The sequence below is a fragment of the Hibiscus syriacus genome, unplaced genomic scaffold (assembly GCF_006381635.1).
Source record: "Hibiscus syriacus cultivar Baekdansim isolate YM2019G1 unplaced genomic scaffold, ASM638163v2 tig00000991_pilon, whole genome shotgun sequence".
NCBI classification, from domain to species: Eukaryota; Viridiplantae; Streptophyta; class Magnoliopsida; order Malvales; family Malvaceae; genus Hibiscus; species Hibiscus syriacus.
This window is the reverse complement of record NW_024061840.1, coordinates 737,762-750,185: the sequence shown is the minus strand read 5'-3', so window position 1 is coordinate 750,185 and position 12,424 is coordinate 737,762.

Sequence of the window (12,424 nt, the reverse complement as noted above, 5' to 3'; positions counted from 1 at the left end):
CACTCTACTGTAGTCGTTGATGCTTGAACCCGTGACCTCTAAAAGCAACAACAATTTCTTTAATCACTGAAGTAGGTTGATTCATACATAGAGGTATTATGTTTTGATTCATAGTTAGTTGTGTCGTAACCGGTTTTCGCCCGGGTACGAATTTTTTTATTTGGCGGGAAAATAATCTGAATAAATGGTTTTTTTAAATGTTTAGAGAGTCGCCATCGGCCTTTTGGGTCAGGTAGGTCGAATACCTAAAAATTATATTTTAAAAGAGTTTTTAATAAAACATCAGTTAAAAGATAAACTGGTCTGCGTTTTAACCAAAAATTCGTTATTTTTAATAATAAAAAGGGATTCGCGGTCGATTACGTTTAGGGAATGATTAGCACCCCACAAAGCCCAAAATTGGTACTCATTAATTGTAAATTGTCTCTATTATTGGAAATTTAAAAATTCAAAAATATATTTAATTCATAATCCTGTTATTTCAAATTTATTAATATCTATATTTTTAAATCAGATATTTATTTACTTAGAAATATCAGAAAATGGATCCTAGGTGCTTTAAGACAGCTCTTTTCTTAATATAAATAAATAAATAAAACATTTATCTAAAATAATAAAAATTAAAATAGATTAACATATTTATAATTGATAAAAGTAAAATATTTATTTAAAAATATCATAAAATGGACATCTAGTTGCTTTAAGACTGCCCTTTCTTAATATTTAAATAAATATTAAAAATAATAATTTTCCTTAATAAAATAAAACAATATGTGTTTTATGGTTTTTATAAGTAGGATATTTATTTATTTTTTAAAATACCAGAATAGGACATCTAGTTGCTTTAAGACTACCATTTTCTTTGATATTAAAAATAAAATAAATATTATATTTAAACAAATATATATATATATCTATATTTATATGATTAATATGAAAATAAAATAATAATTAAAGTAATAATTTAAACATATTGAAAAATAAAGGATAATAATAAAATGCAAATAAATATTAATAAAATTAAATAACAAAATTAAAATGTAAAATATAAAATCTAAAGGCCTTAACTTGAAATATCATAGAATTTTAATTGCTAACGGTGTAATAATTAAGTAATTAGGATTAAAATAAAATTAGTTAAAATTATGATGTACTAAAATGGGTATTTATCCTAAATATATATAAGTACCAATAGTGACTAAATTATAAATTAATTTAAATTATAAAACCGAATTGAAATGATTATAATTTGATTTAAGTGACCAATTCGTAAAAGTTACAAACTAAGGGTACTACGTAGAAGGTTTACCCATAAGTAAATGACGCCTATACCCCCTACCCAAAACGACATCGTTTGGGACGGGTATATGAACCCCGAATGGCTGGCCCTTCGGGCCATTATTCTCATTTCCTCTCTTATCATTTTCTCTCTAACTGAGAGAGAATGAGAAATGCTCTGCCTTCTCTGTAAAACGAAGAGAGAAACCAATGGCCGGCAGTCGTGCTCCGGCCCCGACCACCACTGCCGGCCACCGTGAACGATGGTCAGAATTTACAAAATACCCCCAAAGTGTAGATCTAAACGTCCTAAGGCCCGATCTAAGGCTATTTTAACCTAAAACCCCATAATATATCGTAAATCTACGATTTTAACCTTCGGCGTTTCGGTTCTCCGACGACGTTTGGAGCTCTCCGACGACAGAGTAAGTTCCTCTCCTCTCTTTTCTTCTCTTTTATTTTTGTTTTTGGTTGCTGCTTCATTTTGCTCTATTGGTTGTTTGCTTGCTCTCGGGTTCCTCTCTCTGTTGTTGTTCTCTCTGTCTTTCTTGGTTGCTCTCGCTGTTGCTGTTTCTGTCCGTCTTTTCTTTTTGTTTTACAGGTGTGGTGGTGAGTCACCAAGCTATGGTGGTGACTCACCATAGGGCTTCGACGTGGGGCTGCTTCTGGAGTATTCAGCGAGGCGGCGACATGGTGGCATCATCGGAATGGAGCACCTGGCAATGGGAGTGTCGGCAATGGCGTGGCAAAGGCGGCTGGATGTTTAGAGGCGGCAGCTGGGGTCTGTTGGAAGCAGCGGCGGTTGGAGCTAGGGTTAGAAAACCCTAGCTGAAACCCCAAATTAGTTTAGGGTTTCTATTTGGGTCTGGGCCGATTCTGATTGGGCCTGTGTTATAAACGGGCCTTCTAGTCTTTGGGCTTGTAATTATTATTTTTTAATAATAATATTAATAATAATAATATATAATAAAAATAATAATAATAATTTTAATAATCATAATAATAATAATAACTATATGAAAAAATTAGTGTTTACAAGTTGAAAAATCAAATAATATTCCAAAATATTATATGGTTTTGATGTGATTTGTTGACCTAATCAAACTACAAAGTGACGTATCTGAAAACAAAGGGAATTGAAGGCAACGTTGCTATATTTGTAATAACATCAACTAATTCGTTAATTAACTAACAACTTGCTTATTCGTCATTTATTTAGTTATTTTTTTAAATTAATCACATGTATTTGATCTATTGACCGACTAATTCATATCAGATTTTACATAGGCTCATTATGGGGCGACCCTCCTAACCCAATTTGTTCCATATGAAAATGCTAGGATTCGAATCCCTGGCCTTACTTAAGGAATCTAGTGTGTCATCCTACTAGATCAATTGATTATTGGTTCTTTAGTTACCTATTTTGTTGCTTTAATCACTTAATTTATAAGCAATCATTGATGATTTAGGGTTTAGAAGGAGTACCCTTGGCCGATATTATTGGACGTAATCTCTGTGAATGGATCTATTACGCGGTGTCCAATAATTTTCAACTATTTATTACAAATATAAAAATAAAGATGCGTGCATATTTTGTTTGTTTAGTTCAAGAAACGTGCAATTTTCCTATTGTCTTATGTAGGTTCGTTCATCGACAAGTGTAACATGTCATATATTATAAAATTTTAAAATTTGGAAATTTATACTTTAAAAGAATATCACGGTTTTAATTTTAAGAACTGAATGATGATACTTTTTAAAAAAATATCACAATTATAGAGTTGTTTTGTGATATTGTTTTAGTTTCATATTTTTCTTATAAGAAACAATCTTAATATAGTAAATTATGATATTTTATAGTTTCATCTTAGTATAAATTATTTTAGAAGTTTCATTTTAAAAAATATCATATTACCTCTATATCTTTCAGGACGGACTTGTTTCGAACTCATACGAGAACACCCAAGCCAAGACACGTCTTATAATATAGACTTTGAAATGAACAAGTCATGCATGCAATATTCCTTACACGGTGCACTTCTCTATGTAAACCTCATATGATACGTTTACACATTTTGTTTAAGTATAATGTTAAGATTAGTCACTAATATTTATTAAATGAACATTTGACCTATATTTTTCTTTTGGATCATTTTGTCCTCCAATATTTTATTTAGGACAAAAAGATTCATTTTGTTTAACTCTTATTCTTTTTTAAAGAGTATTTTGATCCTCAACGTTTTATTTTAGGATTAAAAAGTTTTATTTTGGAGTGTTAATTATTTGCTAACTGATGATTTTCATCCATAGAAGAAAATTTTGGTCCAAAAATGAAGGGGTCAAAATAATAAAAAAAAAGGGACTAAAATGACCATTTAATCGAACAATGGTGACAATTTTGGCATTAGCCTTTGATTTATTATTTGCTTTTTAGATTTGATGGCTCGATTGTTTTTTTTTAAATATATCATTCAGTTTTTTTTATTTAACTATTTTTTCATTTAATTGTTTCATCAGAAAATAGCAAGAAATTACTTTATTATACCAAGATAATAAAAGTAATATAACGTTTCTAACTAGACTGATAGAATTTCTAAATATAAAAGATTAAATTTATTAAATTATTTAGGATTAGGACCAAATTTTTAAACTGTATAAATTTAAAACTAAAATTATTATTATACCGAAGCAATCGCTATTTCATCAAATATATAACGATATAGTGATATGTTTATAATAATGTTTTAATAGGATAACATGTTTATAATTTTCGTTTTAAAAATGGCATGTATGTTACTAAGTTCATAATTAAGTGAGATTACAGATAATTTACCCTTTCATTTTCTTTTATGCATTTGTGAATATATACACTATCCGTTCATTTTAAGACATGAATTCGTAGAGCTGAAGCGAAGATCTTAATTCAAACTACTTTGTTAAGGTTGTGTGGATAACTTTTAAATGATAAATTGGGTCATGCTTGAGATTGAGTGCAAATAAAATATTTTCTTTAAAATTAAAAAATAAACAACCCAAGATTCAATCCATGTAACTAAATGGCACATCATTCACATCCTTGGTTCCAATTTAAAAAAAAATGGTCAACGGTCATCTTCTATAAATAACTATGTTATAATTAGATGTGATTTTTTGATCGAGTTTATGAAATTACAACTTGAAGTCGATTCAAATCGAATCAAGTCGAAAAAATTAACTTTTCAAGTCGATTCAATTTAAGTCGAGCAAAATTCAAAACCAATGTGGAAATGAGGATCTCGACTCCCTTTAGTCACTTGACAGTGTTTAACACAATAACTGCTTTGTTACTTTTCGATAACATTAATAATTATTTTGTTACATTCGAAATGTTAATATGAAAGAGAAAAGCTTACTCATACTTCAATGACCATTTATATAGTTTACCCTGTCGTAACCGGTTTTCGTCCGGGCACGAAATATTTGTTTTTGGCGGGGAAATTAATGTTAATAAATAATTTTGAAAATAATTTGTGAGTCGCCATCGGCCTTTTGGATCAGGTAGGTCGAATACCTAAAAATTATCTTTTAAAAGAGTTTTTAAGAAAACCATATTTAAAAGATGAACTGATCTGCGTTTTATAACCAAAAATTCGTTCTTTTTAATATTAAAAAGGGATTCGTGGTCGGTTACGTTTAGGGAAGGATTAGCACCCCTACAACGCCCAAAATTGGTACTTTTTAATTATAAATTGTCTCTATTATTAAAATTTTAAAAATTCAAAAATATATTTAATTTATAATTCTATTATTTCAAAATTATAAAAAAAATATTTATTTAAAAATATCAGAAAAGAACTTCTAGGTGCCTTAAGACAGCTCTTTTCTTTGATATTGATAAATATTAATTTAAATAATATTGTTTACTTTTTAATTTTAAAATATCAGAATGGGACATCCAGTTGTATTAAGACTGCCCTTTTCTTTGATATCGAAAATAAATAAACATTATTATTTAAAATATATATATATTTATATGACTAAGATAATAATAATAATTAAAGCGATAATTAAAATATAAAAGTAATAACAAAATAATATTGTAATTAAATAATGATCAAAATAAAAGAAATTAAATTATAAAACTAATATAAAGTATCAAAAATAAAGATAATAATTTGAAATATTAAGAAAGATGATGGTTAATAGTGTAATTTAACCTAATTAATTAATACGGGATTAAAATAAAAAAATACTAAACTATGAGGACTAAATTTGACCTAATTTACCTATATCATTTAATACTGGTATGGACTAAAACATAAATAATAAAATTCAAAGACTGAATTAAAATGCTCAGAAATTAATTTCAGTGACTAAATCGTAAGGATTACAAACTATAGTGACTGCGGAAATGGTTTACCCATGATGGAAATTACACGCACACCCCCCCTCAAAACGACGTCGTTCAGGGAGGATTTATAAAAGTCCCAAACAGCTGGCCCGAAGGGCCAGCTTCCCCATTTTTTCTTTCTCTTCTCTTTCAAACAGAGAGAGTTTTATAAAACTCTCTCTCGCCTCTCTCTGGTTTCCTTCGCCGGAGGAAACCAGACAACAACCGGTCGCCGTATTTTGCCACCGGTACCACCACCGGCCACCATCAACGGTGGCCGGAAAATTACAAACACCCCCAAATCGATGCTCTATTTACCTTAAAGCCCAATCTAAGGTTGTTTTAACCTAAAAGCTTACCAAACGTCGTAGATCTGAGATAGTTTCCTTCGACGTTTCGGTTCTCCGATCACTCGTGGAGGTTCTCACGACGGAGATTTCCTCAGTAAGTCTATTTTTCTTTTCTTTTATTTGGTTGTTTTTGCTTGTTTGGTGGTTGCTGGTTTGCTTGGCCTCTATTTGTTTTTGTCTTTCCGTTTTTCTTCGATTCCTCCTCCTTTTTTTTTTTTTTTCAGGTTCAGTGGTGGCTTTTATAGCCACCACAGTGTGCTCCTCGGACCGGTCCCATGGGTAGCATCTTTGGTGAGTCACCAAGCTATGGCGGTGACTCACCATAGAGCTCTGATTTGGTGAGGCAGCTGGCTTCTGGAAAGCTCGACGAGGCCGGCGTCGTGGAAGCAGCAGCGTCGGCAGCAACTGGTTGGACCATCTGGAACTGAAGCGTCGGCAAGGCAGCTGGAGACAGTGGTGGCGCCGCGTGGATGTTCTTGAAGCTTGGAGGTGGCGGCCGGGATATAAACCTAGGGTTGTGAAACCCTAGGGCTTCTGGGAGTTGGGCCAGAGTTGTAATCAGGCCCTGATCTTGGGCTTTTGTATATATATATATATATAATAATAATAATAATAATAATAATAATAATAATAATATTTAGTAATAATAAATTTAATAATAATAATAATAAAATTTAAATGAAAAAATGATGTCTACAGCTGCCCCTCTTTGCTCATCCTTGTATTAACAAGAATAGAGCAAAGACGAAAAAGACGATAATTTTTTCATTTGACTTCTTTTGAGCAGGATGGAAATGTTTGAAAACATCATGCACGAAGGGCTTATAGATGACCCGAAGGCTTTGAAAACATCAAAAAGCTCCCGAAGGCTTTTTGGAAACATCATGCACTGAAGGACTTACAAATGACCCGAAGGCTTTGAAAACATCAAAAAACTCCCGAAGGCTTTTTGGAAACATCATGCACTGAAGGACTTACAGATGACCCGAAGGCTTTGAAAACATCAAAAAGATCCCGAAGGCTTTTTGGAAACATCATGCACTGAAGGACTTACAGATGACCCGAAGGCTTTGAAAACATCAAAAAGCTCCCGAAGGCTTTTTGGAAACATCATGCACTGAAGGACTTACAGATGACCCGAAGGCTTTGAAAACATCAAAAAGCTCCCGAAGGCTTTTTGGAAACATCATGCACTGAAGGACTTACAGATGACCCGAAGGCTTTGAAAACATCAAAAAGCTCCCGAAGGCTTTTTGGAAACATCATGCACTGAAGGACTTACAGATGACCCGAAGGCTTTGAAAACATCAAAAAGATCCCGAAGGCTTTTTGGAAACATCATGCACTGAAGGACTTACAGATGACCCGAAGGCTTTGAAAACATCAAAAAGATCCCGAAGGCTTTTTGGAAACATCATGCACTGAAGGACTTACAGATGTGGGAAATAGTTTACTAAGTAAAAAAAAACTAAGGAAATCGTTTTCTTACTTTTCAACAATTTCTTTTTTAGAAAAGATTGAATGAGAAACTATGGAAATCGTTTTCTCATTATTTTTCAAATAACATGTGATTAGGTAACATGCCCCAATCTCAAAATAATGCTCATTTTTGTAGATTACGTCCATCTATTCTTCAGATGTTTACGTGATTCCTGTATTTACAGTTTTGAATACCTTCTTCTTGTAAGGTATTTCTTACCATGAATCTTCTTGTTCTTCCGAAGATCTGTAAAACTTCATTTTTGAATGTACTCAGATGTATCAATGTAATGCATTGTCTATTGTGCAAATGATGTTCTTATGAATGCATGAATGTTGATGCAATCTTCATTTGACTTCAAAGTGGTGAACTTGGTCTTCCTTCACTTCATCATTTATTGCCAGGATTACCTCTAGATATCAGTGTAGAAACTTATGCTATCAAGCTTGCATTCATGCAGAATCATCTGATCAACTTGTATCTTTGCTGTCTTTTTTGCTTCATGAAAGTCTTAGAAGAAATGTTTCACTTGTGGAACTCTTGTCGTAGTCAAAATTATGACCCTGATGCCCCATTTTGTCTTGGATAAAACCAACTTTATTTGCTTTGACTTGTGTGTAAATCCCATAAGGCTTTCATTTTTTAAAAAGAGAATCTATCATCTTTGAAGAGTGTAGATGTAGATATGCCTGACTCAGCAGGGATTAATTAGGAGAGTAGAGTCTGTTCCAATTTAACTCTTGAAACATATCATAAGGAAAATTTATTCCAATTCCTTTCATGTCTCCACATATAATCAGATCTCGAATAATGCAACTTGGACCATATCATGTCGAGATGCTTAACAACAACTTGTTGTTCAACCTTAATTGGCTCCACTATTTTCTTGTTGTTAAAATTTCAACTCTCTTTCTGTGGAAAGGAATCTTCATTATATCTCATTTCTGATCTTGAAGTTGAAGAATACAAACTTCATCTTGTATCAATAAAGGAAAACCATATGATCTGCAGTATTGGTTCAGCATCATAATTACTGGTTCGTAAAACATTTGACAACATATTCTTCATCTCATGTGTTTTTTGCTCAGATGTAAACATTTGAAAATACATTTATCCTTTTCTGTGGCTTCTGCTCAGATGTTCTCAATTATTGAAGCTCTTTGCCTAGTGTTCAAAGCTTTTGAATGATGTCACAAGACCATTTGAGAACAAAAACTCTGTGGGGATTCAAGTGTAATGTTGGTAAGACCAAAAAGTTGGTCAAATACACAAGATATGCTGGAGTCGAATTGAATAGGAGACACTAACTGATCTTGATATCATCTCGGGTAAAGACAAATGTAATACTGATCACGTTTTCTTCTGTAATTAGCATTGTAGAAAGTAGAAGTACTTCAGCTATAGGATCCATGTACAGAAAGATATCTGTGGAATTCTTGCTGCTGGGGATGAAACGCACATAATAAAACCCAAAATAGATAAAAATTCAGTTCATTCCTGGCTGGCAATAAACCCCAGTAACAACGGGAATAACAGTAATATAAGCGAATCGAGTCTCCCTTTCCAATGTCATCGATTAAGCGAAAACTATTGTGAAAAACAGCTTCGTAATTCCAACAGTATGGTATGAAACTAACTGCCAGGAAATCTCAAAGAAATATTTTCAATTGTTACCGACACAGAGAATACAAAATTCAAAGATGAGATCTCGAGGAACTGAACCCTGGATCAAATAGTTTGTATGGGGACCATCTTTATTCATGCAACCATGATGTAGCTTAACAAAGAACACGCTGTCATGTGATACACGGTTAAGAAGATTGGGTACTTGAAACCATACTTGCTGAGTAGATATTTGTTCAACAACATGATCATAATATAACTGCTTGATGAACGAAGCAATTATGTATAGTCAGCTCGATTATCATTGTTTCACCATTTTCATTCTTCACACCTTTCTCAACATTCTTCATTCTGATTGAAAGGGTTTTGCTGATATAATGTTCAGAATACATCAATATTTCTGATTCTAATTGAAGTGGGCTTTTAGTCTGCCCCAATATATGCTTCTGATTCAACTCTCAATGTATGTTTAACTGAAATGTCATGATTCCCACGAGGTCCAATTTTGACAATGAACTATTGTAGGTACTTGTGGCTTTATTCGTGCCCCAAATCTGTTTATCTTGAATACTCTCATTCTGGTGTCACTAAATAGTAATATTGTCAAGTAACTTGAGAAATTCTCTTGATATTGTCACAAACTTAAGAAGTACTCAATCATTCTGACAGAAACGTCTGAAATATGTGTCTTCTGAATGAGGTGACCATTTTCTGTATCTGGAGGGATTTAGTCGGACAGATCAGTAAAAATAGCTTGGTAATCCGTTCCAGGCTGACACAGTGGCTTATCATCTTTCAGTGAAAGCCATCTCTGAAATATACTTTTCTGTGGGAGAGAAATCAATTTATGCAAACAATAATCTGATGCAATGGCAAGACTACATATACAATGGTACAAGCTCATCAAAATCCGCACCCATGCAACATGTTGATCCTGATAACAACTCATCTGATTATGAAGCGATTTTTCAAGATGATTTCACAGATATTGATAGTTCTTTCTGATACTGAGGAAATCATGAATTCTGATTCTGATGAAGAGAGTAAACTGTTATACTTGACAAAAATGGGATTCTCAGAGGCTGAAACTTCAAATAACCATGGAGAGATGTGGTTCAGATTCATCAATTGCAGAATTGACAGATTTTATATGTGCTGATCAAATGGCTAAGGTTACTGATGCACTTCTTATGGTAGAAGATAGGAAGCCATTATGCAATGATTCCAATTACAAGCAAAGGCGAAACTTGGGCTATGATTTGTGAAAAATGAAGAAGTAGAGGAAGCTTGAAAATAAGCTTCTTAATGAAGATGATCATGCAGTTCATCTTTCAATTCCAATGATCGGTTCTGGGGTTCCTACCGAATCAGATCAGATAACTCAAAGAACACTTCCAGAAGATGCTATTGAGTCTCCTTATTTCTACTATGAGCAAATTCATCTTCCAAATTCAATGACTGGTTCTGTCCAACCAGATTAGATAACTCAAAGAACACTTCCAGAAGATGCTATGAACAAATTCATCTTCTAAATTCAATGATTGGTTTTGCCAAACCAGATCAGATAACTCAAAGAACACTTCCAGAAGATGCTATGAACAAATTCATCTTCTAAATTCAATGATTGGTTTTGCCAAACCAGATCAGATAACTCAAAGAACACTTCCAGAAGATGCTATGAGCACATTAATCTTCCAAATTCAATGATTGGTTTTGCCAAACCAGATCAGATAACTCAAAGAACACTTCTAGAAGATGCTATGAACAAATTCATCTTCTAAATTCAATGATTGGTTTTGCCAAACCAGATCAGATAACTCAAAGAACACTTCCAGAAGATGCTATGAACAAATTCATCTTCTAAATTCAATGATTGGTTTTGCCAAACCAGATCAGATAACTCAAAGAACACTTCCAGAAGATGCTATGAGCACATTCATTTGTTCCATTTAATGTTTGGACTGGGATATCACAATACTTATTCGATGTAGAGCCAGAATTTGTAGATTCGAAGCATTTTCATGCTGTCACACTGAAAATAGGCTATATTCATAATCTACCAATTAAGAACAGAGTTTCTCTTATTCTGCTTCCTCCATGTGCTGATGCTTTTCCATTGACAAAGAAATGATGGCCTTCTTGGAATCCAAAAATAAAGTTGAACTGTTTATAAACATGTACAGGAAGTGCCAAATTGACAGAAAGGATCTGTTTGTTTTTGAAGCTTATGACAATGAGCCACCTTAGAGTGTCCAGAAGTATGTTCTTAATGAGTGCTGAAAATGGAATCTAGTATGGGTTGGAAGGAATAAAGTTGCTCCACTTGAACCTGATGAGGTGGAAATACTTCTAGGTTTCCTTAAAAACCATACATAAGGATCTGTTTAGAGACATGTTTCCCAGTGATATCAATGTCTTGTTTCTTTTTGCTGGAATCAGTGCTGCAAAGATCGCCTTCTACTGTCTTAGTATATCTTTGAAAACAGAGGTGCAAGAACTGAATGGTGATCGGTTGGAGCAATTGATGAATAGATTTGGCGGATTCGACCTTGTTGTCGGTAGCATCCCGTGTAACAATCTTACCGGAAGCATAAACATCATCATGATTAACTAGAAGATTTTTGTTGGTGCATTTTCTTGTAATGACTGCTACGACAGCTGTCTCTTCTGCTGCTCCAAAATACACACTGTCATATCTCACTCTTCCTTAACTATGGAAAGGTTTAGTTGATGGTAAAACTGGTTATCTCATCTTTTGGAATCCTGTACAGCATACAAGTGTAGAATCTGTTCCAATATCTTATTCTGTGCCCTAAGTCCTCTAATTCAATTCAGCAATCTTCTGAAGGACATAATGGTATCATCTTGACAAAGAAAGTGATCGGCATAGAAGAAGTAGCAATGATGTATCAAGACTTGAGCCAGCATCACGGTATAACCAGAGTGCAGGTAGTGACTTGCTCATGGTTCTATAATGTAATTTTCTAGAGAACATGAATTGATGGTTGGAGAAAATAATCGGTCTGATGATCCTTATTGCCCTCAGTATGAGATAAACGATCTTTCTTGATGAGCTGCTAATAATGTCATAGGAGAGTGTCACAAGTTCAATTCTCCAGACTTTCTGGCTTCTTGGACCACTTGCCTTCAAAAATGTGAAGTGCTTCATTATTCTGGCTTCGTTCATTCTTTTTCTACAACAGAGGTAGAATAAGCAACAATTGCTTTAAGGACCTTCCTCATTTGAGACTGTACTGTTTGAAAATGTTTTTTCTCCTTTCTTTATTGAAGAATGAAAGAATTTTGCAAAGTATTACCCCTTTC